Source organism: Leuciscus leuciscus, assembly GCF_965113295.1.
Source record: "Leuciscus leuciscus genome assembly, chromosome: 5".
NCBI classification, from domain to species: Eukaryota; Metazoa; Chordata; class Actinopteri; order Cypriniformes; family Leuciscidae; genus Leuciscus; species Leuciscus leuciscus.
Window position 1 is genome coordinate 41,545,894 of NC_138729.1, and position 15,088 is coordinate 41,560,981.

Sequence of the window (15,088 nt, forward strand, 5' to 3'; positions counted from 1 at the left end):
TAGCAACTGTGTAAGACACCCTAGAAGCCGCATGGCAACGTCTCGAGCCCTATAATAGAGCTTGCTTAGTGGAGAAATTTTGATTCCTATGCCTCACAGGACACATATGATGTTAACTTTTGTAAGCGGCATGTTTGTTCTAATGTCCCTGTTTTTTCCACTGCTGTTTTGCCCTTAAGCGAGGCAATGAACTCACATGATTTGCTCCAAGGGCGCCTGAACACGGCGATTCTGCATCTACTGGTCTAAACCCATGACCTCAGTGCAATGACCTTTCCGAAAGAACGGAGACCACCCAGTGACCTCCCTCTATTAAAATAAAGGTTAAAGCGAGTCATGTGGACTTTTTTCCATCTAGCAAAACACACCGAATGGGCCAACGGGTTAGATGAGAGCGAACAAGCAGAGGGCCGGAGGGATATCAGGTAAAACCAGCAGCCTGATTTTACAATCACCTCACCATCTGCATGTTGCTCATCTATCACTCGTTCTCTGACAGATTAGATTTCTAATATTGTGCGCATTCAGAAAGCTTCGGTTTCTCCTTAACAAAGAGAACGAGCCCGTTATGTTCCCCCCGTTCGCTCTTTTTCAGAGTGGTCTCCACAGTGCGCTCTCAGATTCCAGAACACAATGCTGCTCAGGTCTGGCTCGGATTTAAAAGATTAATAGCCCTCTGTCGTGACAGAAATGCAATCGTCTGAGTTTTCTGTGACAGCAGGGAGGGGGACGTGCAAAAAAAAAACGGCGAGTGTGAAAACCGAAAGAGAGAAACTATTGTCCACAGTCACAAATGCAGCTGATGAGGACTGATTGCTATCGCTACTCTCTCAAGTTTGCCTGTCAATCAAAGCCGGCAACATCAATGGGACGAATTTGAATGATAAAACGAAAAGTCACAAGCGGCAGCATTTCGCTTGTCACCGGGGTTAGCGAACGTGTCGACGTGAAGGAGAGGGGAGGGGAGAAGTTTGCACAGAAATCGGGTTTTGCCGAGAAGATGGCATCTCTGCCCTTCAATCATAACACAAAGCGTTACCACCGAGCGTCTGCTTAACAATCCCAGATTCAATACCCAGCACAAGTCTGTCACTCGCACGCGCAAGAGAGAACAGAATGGGCCTGGCGCTGCAAGACACGTCGTAAGTGACACTCAATGGGAGAGTTTCATGGCTTGTCTCTGCTCCATCAGTGCGGATCAATCAAGCGTTCCCCAATAACCAGCAGCTGTCACCTCGCAGGAAACATCAATCAGATGTCGTTCAAAAATAAAGACGGTAATTAATCTTAGAAAAGAACGTATAAGAGTTAGTCGATCCACACGGGACCAATCAAAAATATACTTTAAGCATACGATCACAACCATATGTCACAAGAAATTCAATTCACTCCGTCAAGAACTTGGAGCTTCAAAGATCAAAAGCCCTTCAAAAACATCACTGGTCCAACATCTAGAGGAATTGATGTAAAAGTGTATGATAAATGTTTGATGCGCAGTGGATTTGAACCTAGAGATGGGGCCAAAGAAAGCGAGAAAGTACATTTTGAACAGCTGTTCTCACTACACTCCGTTCCCCGGAGAAATTCTCCTCCGGTCTTCTTGGTCTTTCTCCCTCTCGCTCCCTTTCAGGCCGAAGGACCTAAAAGCCTTTTTCCTCACATCAGAAAACTGACTGCTTCAACGTGGTTCCTTTCAGCCTGATTCTCCCATCTACTTCCACAATGACTAGAAGGACGAGGAGGAAAGAGGGTGACAAGATGAGCGAGGCAGAGGGAGGGAGAAATAGAGTGAGATATCCCTGCAGGCTCTCGTCAGTTCCAGGCCATTAGCTCTCCCTCACTGGGACTTTGTTTACAGGCGGACATAAATAGAATTCTCCTCCTTTATCTGAAGCGCCATCCTGTGCCACTGATGAGGGATGGGGCTTCAGACCGGAGCCTCTCAGACAAGCGGTCAAGAAAAAGGCGCTATGATCTAACAGCCAAGAGATAGTGCGCATTAAGAACTGGTCACACAGGGCTCGTCTTACCGTGAGGGGGAAGAACTTCACGTATTCACAAAAGAGCGCAATGCGCCACACTAACTAATGGTAGAGGACGTCACCTACACCGAAACTTGCAGACTGTAACTAACTTTAGGTGGAAACTAGGAGTCACGACTGAAAACTGTTAGAAAAAACAATTACACTATCTTGGGAACTTGAAATGAGAGTATGTTCTGAGTATTTAAGACTTTTCATGTAGTGGTTTATTTGAATGGTCCTTTAAAGGGAATTGGTTAAAAAGTTTTAATCAAAACTTGATTGTTTTCGAGTAGTGAACAATATTTTGTTGAACAAAAGAAAAACTAGCATTGAAAATGTATTTTAGCATTAGCTTCAATGAACAGGTTAAATTATTAACTGATTAGTTAAACTGGAATCATTTTATTACATTTTTTTGTAGTAAAACAAATATTCAATACCGTTGTTTTTAAATTAGTTACAGACTGAGAAATGTTGCTTTTTTATGGTCGCAAAATATTGTTCACATAATTTGTTCAATATGAAAAGGTTGATTTAGAAAAAGAAAAAAAAAAGTAAATGGACTGCACAACATTTTCACAACATGTTCGTTTTAGTTAAATTATGGGGTTTTTTTATGCCTTCAAAAAAGTTTTATAGAATGTGTCCATAAAATGTTGCGTTATTTATAGCCCTAACAAGTAACTCATTTCATTGCTACAGTTACAGTTCAACAAAATCATTAAAAATATCAGTTTCAAAAGTTTCAGACATCACTTCGGGAAAAATAACCGCTCCACAGTTTAGTGCCGAGTGCAAACCACTTTCTATTAAAAACGTTCTGAAAATGATATAAGTTGACAGAATTACTTGGAAATCGGGATTAAACATGAAAAATCATACAGAGGAAAAAAAGAAAAATTAGGAACCATCTGCTGCTCACATCTCTGCACATTATTGGTAAACAGGCACAGAGGGAGTGTGTGCGCGCATGTTTGGTGTAAAAGCACATAGCGATGCTCCGACACACTCTCATATTCCTCCGAGAGAGACAGACACACGCGCAGACAGACTACTCCAGCTCCACTTCCACAGTTACTGCCCACAGCAGAATCTGATTGGCTGAGACAAGATGACAGCTGGACAGATGTTCCAGAGGAGGCACACATGGGAGGTTAGAACGTGTGCGCTGTGTTTTCAGCATGTCTGCATTCTGACTCCATGAACAGGAGAGCTGTCACAGCCGGTCTCACAGACGGATCCCATGGAATCGGCGCGGAGCCGCTTGAGCGAGGGACAGGATGAGGAGAAAGAACTGTAGAACACATCCAAACCTTCCAAAACCACATCCGTCGCCTGCAATTTCATACGTCAGTCATGCGGGTTTTAATGCGAAATGCAAATCAGACGATAATGGCTTACTTTAAAACTAGCCCTGCATTTACGCCAGCATCTCATTTGTTTCAGATCTATGAACCGTCAAAGAGTTCAGACTGATATTTATCAATAATTAAGCCATATCCTCTAATCATTACCTATCAATATAAATAACTTGTGTACATTCAAACACAAGACAGATAAAAGATCAGCAAATGTGCCCAACGAAGCATAGTAAACCGTCACCAGTTCAAAGTTCTGTGTTTCTAAGACTACTAGACAACTGCTAGGCCAAGCTACACTCAGAATAAGCCTAAACAAATATAATTCTGAAACAGTGTATATTACAATTCACAAATTAACATTTCCAGCAGTAAACCACTGAAGAATCTGCTTATTTGAGATGGTTCAAACTGCAATTAAGGTGTTTCCAAGCCCAAAAGAAATCAAAACTGAAATGTCAAATTAAAAGCAAGAGATCCTTGATTTTTAACCAGAGTCTAATTTAGGCTTTGAGGCTCTCGGGAAGCTCCAAATTAATTTCATCCCAACCTGGAGAAGCAAGAGGAAAGTCTTCAAAGCTGGAGAGATAATTGGCCGCACACAAATTATGCCTGAAACTCGGCACAAGCTAAAAGAACATCAATGCCTTTCGTTAGGAAAAGGCAGTGTGTAAATTGGGGTCAGGCTCAAGAAGCACACATGCACGCGCAATCAAGCATACAGCGGAGGTTGCATATGTGGGGTTTTATAAACAATAAAAACTCTTTCGAAAGCCTCTCTTGTCTACCTTCTCGGCAAGTCAGGTCTGGAGATAAAACACTCGGCTTTGGGCCAACCATATCTGCCAGACCTCTCATCTCCCTTAAGCGGCACAGGCAGGTCATTAGTCCGTGGAGGGTCAGCAGTTCCGAGAAGGGTCTGTCTGTATCCCGCAGTACTATCACGACCCTGCAAGTTACGCCTACTACTACTACAACAAGTTACGCCTGCAGTGAAAAAACAAGCGTGGATGTCATTGACTAAAACAATCTTTTGAAGCAAGTTATTTAATGTTTTATGTATGAAACGTTTGGTGTAAGGCTAACTTAGGCTATATTGCTTTCGAATCTTATGAAGTAGGAAATAACAGTGATTAGTAAAACATGAAACAAATTATATAATCAAATTAATACAGAATTATGGTAATCATAGCTAAAAACCTACCCCCAACCCAAAACCTTACCCTAAACCTTCCCCTTCCATAAAATGAAAATTTTACATTTAAAATTTCACAATTTAAATACTTTAAAAACGGAGAAAAACAAACAGGATGACTTACGGCGTCTGGTGATCTATGTAATACAATCTATATGCCTTATCATTAGGTAAAAACTAAAGTGAGGAAAGTGAAGTAGAAGAAGAGTGGTACTATTGACGACATCAGCGAATCCAGAGGGAGGGGGCTCTGATGACATCCTGAGTTACTGTTTCACTGTAGACTTGCAGTAGGGGGTGGTTTATAGTACTGCGGGACACTTGGCAGTTCCACCAACCTAATCAAAATGTTGATAAAACTTAAGTCCACAAAAAGAACACAACAAATGAGTCAATAAGGGTGCCATGTCCTCATCACTCTGCAGCAGTTGTCATATAAAGGACCAAAGTTCTCTGGGAAGAAGTCATCTACAGTTTTTCGAGTTAGCAGTAACTGATCAACAAGGCTGATAATGCAAAAGTACTTTGAAAAGGTAGCCATTTGTGCATTTTAAATATACAAACCAATATTGTTTGTAATTAAATAAACCAATGAACTGACATGCTAATCGAAAGTTTCCCCAGTGCTTTTCTTAAAATAAATATGGATTTCACTAAGGGAATCTTTTCATTGAAACAAACAGCTCAAATTAACCAATACACAAAAATGCTTAATTAAATTTTGATTTGCCTTTTAATTATTTAGGGGGTTGAATGAGTTAAAAAGAATGCAGGAGCCCAAAAAAGCGAAAGTGAATGGACAATAGAAGGTACCGGGACATGATGCCAGCTGAAATCTAATCCACGAGTCCACACAAGAACCACAGCATCTACCATCTCAGGCTGACAGTTCCAAATTGATGCAATTCTAGAAATATTTCTATTAGTCTCGCAGCAAACGGGCAGTAAACGAACGCCCGGCTACTCATACACCTGCCCGCCATTAGGCAGGTTTCAGAGGATTACAGAGGACACATAATTGTACATGACATCTTTGAGAGATAAAAGTGATTACGATGGATAAAAGGTTGGTGGAGGGCGACTAAAAATTGCTTAGCAACCAGTCATTATCCCTCCCCCTGAGGAGAGCGAGGTGACGTCCATCCGTATAACCCACCCCAACAAACAATTACAAACAGTGATAAAAAGTGGCACAATAGCTCTTGACACACAAATAGGTTAACACAATAAAGCTGCCTATGCCCGGCTCACTCGAGGGAGGAAAGCAATTCCAGCAGCAGGCAGGAGGTAATAAAGCAGGAGGTTTGTGTGTGTGTGTGTGTGTGTGTGTGTGTGTGTGTGTGTGTGTCCATCCAGACTTAGTCCTGAGCTCCTGTGCTCAGGCAGAGTAAGGCATGCAGAAAAGTAGACGCCCGAGGGCCTAATATCACTGTTGGTTTAGAACCTTTTGACAAGAGCAATAACACTGGCCAAGAATGGCAGAAACCCCAGCCTACAGCGGCGGAGCGCTGTACAGAAATAATGGCGTTACATTAGAGGCTTGTGTGCGCTTTGCTGTTCGCCACTGTCTCTGAACAATAACATTAACATGGGGAAAAGCCCTATGCAATGGCTTTTTCAATCACGAACCTATCGAAGGAGTGAGATATTGTATTCCGACCCATTAACGTCACCAACAATTAAACATCTACGCCTGGCAATGTGTGATACAAATCTCTAGAGTTTTTATTATAACGCGTTGCATTCCCAGCACACAGCGTGAAGTCACCAGCAGGGGTGTGGGATTGCTAATCGCAAACGGCCGAGGCCGAAGGCATTGTTTCCTGCAGTCGGTGGAAATTTCATTACCTCTCGAATACACTACAAGCTGACTAACTGCCTTTATGAAACGCATGGCATGAACAATATAGATTGCACAGTATTTGAAGAGATTCATGACAATCTAAGTCACCGCCAATGACACTTTTGTTCATTGTCACTCGCATTCAAATCGTAACCCGCTTTGAATGCGAACAGAATCAACTTTTGTCTTTGTGGCCACGGTTAAGAGTATAATTAAAAGTGTTAAACTTTCAACCACACCACATGACAAAACCCATTTTCCCTGGCAGTAAACTAAACAGGATTTGTAAACAGGTCACAGTCTAAGGCTCTCACTACATTTTAATAGCCTTATTAATATGTTGGAAAAATAACGCAAGCACACATTTTTTTCCCCCCCACTTTAAAGGCTGCCCACCACAATGTTAATAAATAAAACTCAGAAGCGCAGTGGGAGTATGATATTAGTCACACCCTCCGTCAGACAACCTTGCTAGTAAATAGAGGCGAATAAATACGTCTACACTATTCATTGTACCTCCACAAAATAATTTTGTACGCAGCGATAACAGTTAACGTTTCACATATCATTTGCTGTGTATATGTCTCTTTCAATAGCACTAAATACAGAAGATAGGCATTCTATTGGAAAGGATAATTGGAAAGGAGAGGATCCTTGGAAAGGATAATTGAGCTTTGACTTCCAGGGCAGTCTGTCTTACCCTCATGGGGGATTAGGAGAACTTTCCACTTCGTGAGAACACCAGGCGCTCTGTTTTGTGATGCAGTAAGCCCATGTCTCATGCATGTGTCATGTCCTATCAGTGAGCTCCATATGTTTAAACAATAACACCGTTCTTAATAATAACAGGGTTGACATAGTTTAAGGGTCAACAGGAGCATTGTAATGATCCAAGATAAGCTATGGATTTCAAGTTGAGAGAGATGTGTTGTGAGATGACAACACCTGTGTTGTGAGAGATTGTGAGAGATGTAACACTTGTGGTGAGCGTAGGCTGCAAATATTACAAATCAGCACAGGAAACACAAACAGGCCTTAAAGAAATGATTAAAGCAAAAGTTACAATTCCATTGTCATTTATTCACGTTCATGTTATTCCAAACTGTATGTATTGTATAACTGTATCGCAGTTCACATTAAGTTATCGCAGATCACATTTTTCTTCAATATCGTGTACCCCTAATACCCTGAATACAAAAAATATTTTGAAGAATGTGAAGAAAAAAAATGAAAGCATATGGTTACCAAGGGCTGTTCAACTCCAAAAGGGGCAAAAACATTTTTTAAATGAGTTTGAATTGAGATAGCAAACAGGGTGCAAAATTGTAGCTCAGATTTTAATGTAACGAAATTAGAAATCTTTTAATCAGATAGGAAAATACAAATAGTATTTTTTTTTTTTTACTAGACACGCAAAGTTTGTCAAGACAAAACTTGAATGTGGACAAAACTGTGAGAAAGTTTTTAAAAGAAAGAAAAAAAGTCTAAAAAGTCTCATTTAAAAGTTTATAGGCCTTATGGGTGGAGAGAACAGCACATAGATGTGTGCTTTTATTGTATGTAAAAGTGCAATACAAACGTCGCTTTTTGTGTTTGGAGAAACATTGTTTTTTTGGGTGAACCATCCCTTTAAGTAATGGAGAAAAATACAGTCTAAACACCGCAGCTTTGGATTGCAACGATGGTTTCATTACAGCATGTCACAATGATGAAATGAACCATGGGATGGTATGAGAATCAGGATATTACCCAAATCTTTCGCAAAAATGGGGTAAAGAACAAAGATATCTGCAACGGCATATAACAGAGCTACACTGAAAGCATTTCACTGAATTATGCTGGCAGAGAAACAACAGTGAAGGGAGTACAAAGAAACTAACTGAAAACACTAAGCCGTAACTCATGGAAATTGAACTGCTCCCTTTACAAGGAGAAACAGGATGCACTATGAATTCTCCAGAAAAGTTCTTTTAAAAAAAACACACTCCCGTAATTCTCAATGACTGATGCCCAAGCAAACTTTTCAGTCCTTTAGGAGCAGCGAGCAGGGCCACTTTCCCAGCATCCCCCACTGTCCACCAGCAGGAAATCAATTTACCCAGGAGGCCGATTACACAGCCGTTTGTTTTTAAGGAGAACAATTTGCCCTTCAAAGGGTCACTCTTTGAATATGATTCCAGTTCGCTAGTGTGATTAGTTATGAAGCAGAGAGGACGTGAAGCTGTACACCATTTAATCTGTGGCTCTTCCACTGCACTCAGAGCCATTAAATGACAAACATGCCACAGGTAACTCTCTAAAGCCTGAAAGGGGAAAAACAGCTCCTTCAAATACTCAAAGAGAGTTTGATGGGAGTTTCAAGCGTTCAAGAATATAGCTGTGATCCGCTCTCAAAATTCACTTTATTTCACAGGGGAATAATACAACAGACGTTTCGGCTCGCAGGCCTTCTTCAGTGTGCTAAATTCTCTAATCCCTCCACCGACAATATAAACAATTCATTAATTGCATTGACGTCATCAAAATTGGCCAATGTTAAAAATCACTCATTTAATTAAATGTGTTCAACAGCAATTATCCACACACAATATAATCTTGTTAAACGCATCCACCAATAATTTTCATGAATCACAAGACATGATTTTATACTAAGCACAATCAAAAAAACGTTCAAGTGTTTCACTGTTGCTCCATCCTCAACAGAATGTAAAAAGAGGAGATTCTGGCCTTTCCAAAAAAAAATCTGCTGATTCCAGTGTTTTGAGAACTACGGAGAAGGCAAAACCTTCAATAAGATTTGTGAAATCATCATCTCCTTGAAGTTGCAGAGATGCCAGAGAAGGAAGGACCTCGGAACGGATAAATCAACAAGCTGCAGCCCAGCAGCGTCTCATTTGGATGAGGATAAAGCTGGTGAAATTGAAACTGCAGCAAAGCAAAGGTCAAGTAAACAACAACCACACAAGTTATCCTGAAATTCCATTTAGAGTGGCGCATCTTGACACCATTTCCATGCTTGGATTTTCTTCCCGACACTTTTAATCAATATCACCTACGAAAGCAACACGGGCTGAGCCTTTTATGTAGCGACAGGGGAGAAAGGAATGCCATAAAGAAGAAGGAATCAAACAGCCTCCACCGCAGGTGTTGCGCGTTAACAGATGTTGGGAACATTAGCATTGTACGAACGGCTAGGGGAATGGAGTGGGGGAGAGAGGATAGGAATTGTGGATTACCAGGGGCACAGAAATAATAGCTCTTCCGGAACAATGGCACCTCCTTAACACTCAATACTCGCAGGAGGAGCTCTGTAGGAGAGCAGTGAGACAGGAGCATTCACAATCCATTCACCGCACTTTCACAACTAACAAAGACATTTTCTTTTGACACTCTTTTCTATTCTATATTTCTCAGCAGCCACGGTAAATTGGTCTATTCATTTTTCAAAGTACCAGTGATTTAAAAAAAATGCACAAGATGGAGACCCATTCTTTTGGTGAAGGTAAAAGGGACCAGTAAGTTTAGACACTTTTTGTGTGTGCTATCTGGGTACCAGGGCTTCCATTTTGAACAATACCATGGGCGACAGCTGAATATGGGACAAGGTCGATATCAGGTCCCGCCTCACCCCACACCCTCCCCTAACCTGGGTTAAAATTCAACTGAACCTCAAAAGAAGACAAACATATGGTTTAGATGGCAATGACCTCTTGAACATTACCAGAAAACGACAAAAAGGGAATTAAACAACACACAAATCCCATAAACAAAACCAATCACCTACATGTGCATGTTTCCTTCATACATGAACTTACTATATTTCAATTGTCCCGTCAAAACTAGCATATAAGAACAAGGCCGTGCCCCAAGCCTTGAGAGATAGAGAGATGTTTGCACCTAATGACCCACTGTTTGAACGCTCCACAGACATAAGTTCAAGGACCATGTCCTGCCTCATCCATCCAACTAACTTCTCTACCAACCCGCCTGAAAAAAGGGAATGGGGGTTAAACGCAAGAGTGCTTGTATTAGGCCACATGTTCATTTCAGCTCTGAAAGATGTGTTACTGTAAAAGCCTATGGTTAAAGAACAGAATGTGTATGCAGGCTACTCACTGTTATCAATTTCTAGACAGAAAGGTTTCATTATACTACTAGGACTATACTAGCTGAGACAATACCTAAAAACAGATTAATATATAAGGCAGGAAATTAAAGTTCTGCTAATATAACGATATTCATGAGCGAAGCCCTCGCTCTCCCTGGTTTTAATAAGAAAACGGTCGAGTGATTTCACCCCATGGCCATCAATCAATCAATCTACATAGTTATCTCTATATTCAAATGAACAGCGCACACTTCTTTAATAATATCCTTCTGAAATTAAACTATCCATCAACATCTGCGGCAGAGGCAGAAACGGTGAAACGGGTACGAGTTTAACTTCATACCTCTGGAAATTCGCTCTTGATTTAATCTCATTAAGATCTTTCCTGCTCAATAAGGTAAGCAGAGGTTGAATTGAGCCCAAACAGTGTTTCTCCATCAAGAGAAACCTTTCTGCTGACGGTGGAACAATAAACTTTTTTGTTTTGTTTTTTTGATGGCTTTCAGGGCATGAAATCCTTCCAAAACATCTTGCCATCAGTTTTCTATCGTCAAACTGTTCGGAATGACTTTGTGTGGAAAGTACCTACAGCACACAAGGAAAAATGCAAGTTTGACTCAAATCTAATAACGTGTGCAAATGTGCCAATGTGATCGAATCAGATGTGGAAAAAGTCAACAAAAACAAGAAACTGACAAAACGGAAAAATTAAATAAGCTATGAAAAATGAGAAACAATGCTAAGACAATTCAGTGACCTAAATATTAGACCATACCATCTCGCCACCAGCTATCTCCCCCTCTCCCCCACGCACGCTCGGCTCAGTTGAGATTAGCATTATGCTGGAAGCTCTATTTGTTTAGGTGAGATCGAGCCACAGAGCTAATACCGGGCCAATTTGCTCAGCGGGTCACGGATGTGCAGCAGGAGTAGGAAATGAGGCAACTCTGGCCCCCGGAGGTGAACTTTTCCACTCGTACATCACTGAATGTTTTATTCAATAGAGTGGTGAGCATACTCCTTGACAGGTGCTGTCTCCACGGGTGGAGGGAGTCGCAGCCCTCAGAGTGAGGGACTCTGCTGGGGTAATGAGGCTGCCAGGCCCCGAGGAAGACCACATGCTGGAGCCGAGCTAAGAGCCAGAGCCCTAAGCCTCCAGAGTGATGACTTGCAGAGTGGAACGTCCACCATGGAGCAGGGGGCCAATCGCATTAGTCAGAGCAGCAGAGAAATGACGGGGGGCCTCGTGAGATTTAAATTGTGATGTATGGGGGAGAAAAAAAAACTCTCTTTTCTGACAGACAATCAATATACATACTCACACCGGTCTAAATATAACGTTTTTTTAATCAGCTACTTATTTTGCAATGTTAAACTACTTGGACTGCCTTTAAGAATAAATTAATATTTAAAAAATGCCTCAGTTCAGGCTGTTTTGCATTAGATATTGATTGTCCAAGGACTAACATATCTTAAGCATAAAAAGCAGCACGGCTCCAGCTTTTAAGATTTAAGGTGCCAAACACTCTTAAAAAATAAAGTTTTTTTTTAAGTAATACCATAGAATAACCATTTGGGGTTCTCCAAAGAACCATTCGGTGAACAGAGAACCATTTTTTTCAGTGTGAAGATTTTAATAATCTAAATCTAAAGAACCCTTTATCATTAAAAAAGAAACTTTTGAGTAATGGAAATATTCTCTGAATGCTAGGTTCTTCATGGAAACACTGATACTGATAAAGAACCTTAGTTTAGGAAATTCAGGGGACCTGGGGGAAAAAAAACTTTTTTGCCACTACTGTTGTTAATCTCAGAAAGACCACAAATAGTGGGTTAAAGTCTCTGATAATAAAAACACAACATTTGTTTAGGCCAACTGATCTGCCTTCGTGGACATATAAAACCCAGGCTGCAGTTTAGCCAGTATCAGAGGGTTCACCGATTAGATTTCATAGAGATAGGATATGCAAAACGTCAGTTCTTGGAAACTGCAAACGATGCATGGAGAAGGAACAGCTGACATCCGAGTGCTAGGATAATAGCTTAACATGAAAAGCCTGTTGACGCCCAAGCCCGCCATCCAAATGGGCCCTAAACAAAGCATTTTAATCAATCAAACTTTCCACATCTTGCCATGAGCCCCTCCTGAAAGTCAAGCTTTTACCCAAAACATTTCAGGGGGCCAGTGCTCCTGAGGCTACCTGAGGTTAAGTGCCTTGCACAAGGGCACAACTGTGATAACTTGAACCTAACCCTTCACTTACCAGCCCAGAACTTTAACCACTAAAGCTACCGCACTGCTATTTAAATTCAGTAGTTAGAGATTAAGTCATAAAGGAAATCATTGACACACTCTGTGCTGCAACTAAGACGAGGAGGTGCTGGAAAAGACTTTCAACACCTTTTATTCAGATCCTCTCGCCTGCCATCGTGTTGTAACCAGATTTTATGCTTTGAGCGCATTCATCCTGTCAGCGTAGGCTACTCTTTAAAAACAACCATGAGTGCACATCAAAGCGCGTCCTGGAGCCATTCAGTGCCAGACACCTCCATTTTTACTGCACTTCCTTTATTTATTGCAGGTAAAACCTTGAAACAAAGGTTGTATGTTCTGCCAGGGGCCTAAAAGAAGCCACCCGATGTCACTTCACACGATTAAATGACGACAAACGTGGAGCGTTATTCAAATGAAGCTAATCAATGCTGAAAATCACCATCCAGTCAATGGCGATTCTGTTGCTTATAGTCAAAGTTGCTATCACACATTTTGCATTAAAGAGATTTCACTAGTTGCACTATACACTTCTTTGATAATTTAACACTCAAAGGGAGTTTAACTGTGTATCCTACATTGTCATGTTTTTTTGTTTTTTTTTAAACAACTACAAAATCACTAGGTCGCTAAAGTTATTGTTATGATAAAACTGTAGGTATGAACCACGACTGCTATTTAAAAATATATATTTTTAACAATACTTTTTTTAAATATAAAACATTTTTGAAAGGGCACTACATTAATCTGCTGTATTAGACTACTGCGACTTGATTGAAGTGTAGGCTACGTCTCGAAGAGCGTTAAATTGTGACAGCTGCGTACTTAAAAAAACAGTAGGCTAAAAGCCTAATTATGGGTAAAACAATAGGTCTTTAACATGCATATTTTGATTGAAAGATCAATTGAAGCTGAAATGATGAGTAGGGGAGAGTATATTTACCATAAATCGCTCTGTGGTGCTGACTAGATTTCCATGCAGGTTTGTGATGACAGGACTGTGGGAACGAAAGCGGCCGAAAGAACAGAAGAGGGCAAACGAGTGGGGGGAAAAAATCAATAATATCTCATTCTGTTCTTAGATGAAGTGGAAAAATGTATAATCCCTGGTATATTCAGTTGACTTATTATGAGTTCCTTTTATATGCGTTTTTCACGCGCGTAAAAAAGAAAAGGAAAAGTCATCCAAAAACAGCTTCTTCTGCAGGATCGTTGGGCAGTTTTTGCTTGCCTTTAGGTTAAAATGTCTTCTTATTTTTAAACGAATCCGATCTGTGTTTTTGTTAAATAGGCGACAGCGGGTCAAGTGACGAGCTGTTCCGTCCTCACAAAAAACGCCGTCTGTCAACTGCGCTCCGTTAACTGCGTTTTGAACTATCGTAAATGATTCCGTCGGTCAGGATTTTTCTTTACCCGTTTACTTACTGGAATAATCTCCGAGTAAGGCTTAGTAGGAAATTGCAAACTCCAGCAATAACGACAGCTTTTCTGCTGACACGAATCCGATAAATAAATAAGTGCTTTGCCAATTAAATAAACTGCGATTCGCAAACGTCCTTAAATCCAAAACAGCGAACAGACTTTGGCGTATACAATCAAGAGGAATGTTTTATCCACGGAATATACTAGAAAGCCCTCGTTGTGTTTAAGGCGATATTCCTTGAAAAGAACAGCAGGTGCGGGAATTTAGTATACGCCGTTTAATCCTGGGGAAAAGAGAAATCACCGTTCACTTCCAGCGGTTTTCTTCATCCCCTTGCTCGGAAACCTTCCGTCGCGATTTCAACTCCGACGTCCGTCTAATTATTCCTCTGAAGGAGTCCAAAGGTTGCAGCTCTTGTTCATATTAATATCAAGCAAGAATTAATTAACTTAAATCAATAATTTGTCAATATTCCGCGTCTATGTGACTCTCTCATAGGCACTGCGCCTCACCCCCTGCGCCGGGCTGCCAAGACTGACAATAACCCGGAACGGTGCAGACTCTCACGGCTCCACCGACCGCCCACCAGCCAATCAGCGCTTAGGGGGAATTTAAATATTCCCACGGGTCGGCCAATCATGGGTAATTGAGGGCTGTTACCACGGTGACGCTGTCAGCGTCCAAACGTCAAGTTTATTATTTGAGAAATTATAAACGCTCAGGGACTGGACAGTGATCCTGTGAAACTGGGGACGGCTTTAACAACGGTTATAGGCACCCGCGGCAACCAATAACAAAAAAAAGGTGAACTATTTATTGACATACACAACAGGGTCAGTTAGAAATATTCTTATAGGATAGTATA

At 41.0% G+C, this 15,088-nt stretch overlaps 1 protein-coding gene across 1 annotated transcript in view; it reads right to left on the reverse strand.

Moving 5' to 3' along the window:
- Positions 1-14,743, reverse strand: part of fam222aa (family with sequence similarity 222 member Aa) — a 57,676-nt gene extending 42,933 nt beyond the window's left edge. Inside the window, exon 1 of the mRNA XM_082170342.1 lies at positions 13,744-14,743. The gene's annotated coding sequence lies outside the window, so the exon portion shown is untranslated. The remainder of the gene's footprint in view (positions 1-13,743) is intronic.
- Between the last annotated feature and the right edge of the window lie 345 nt (positions 14,744-15,088).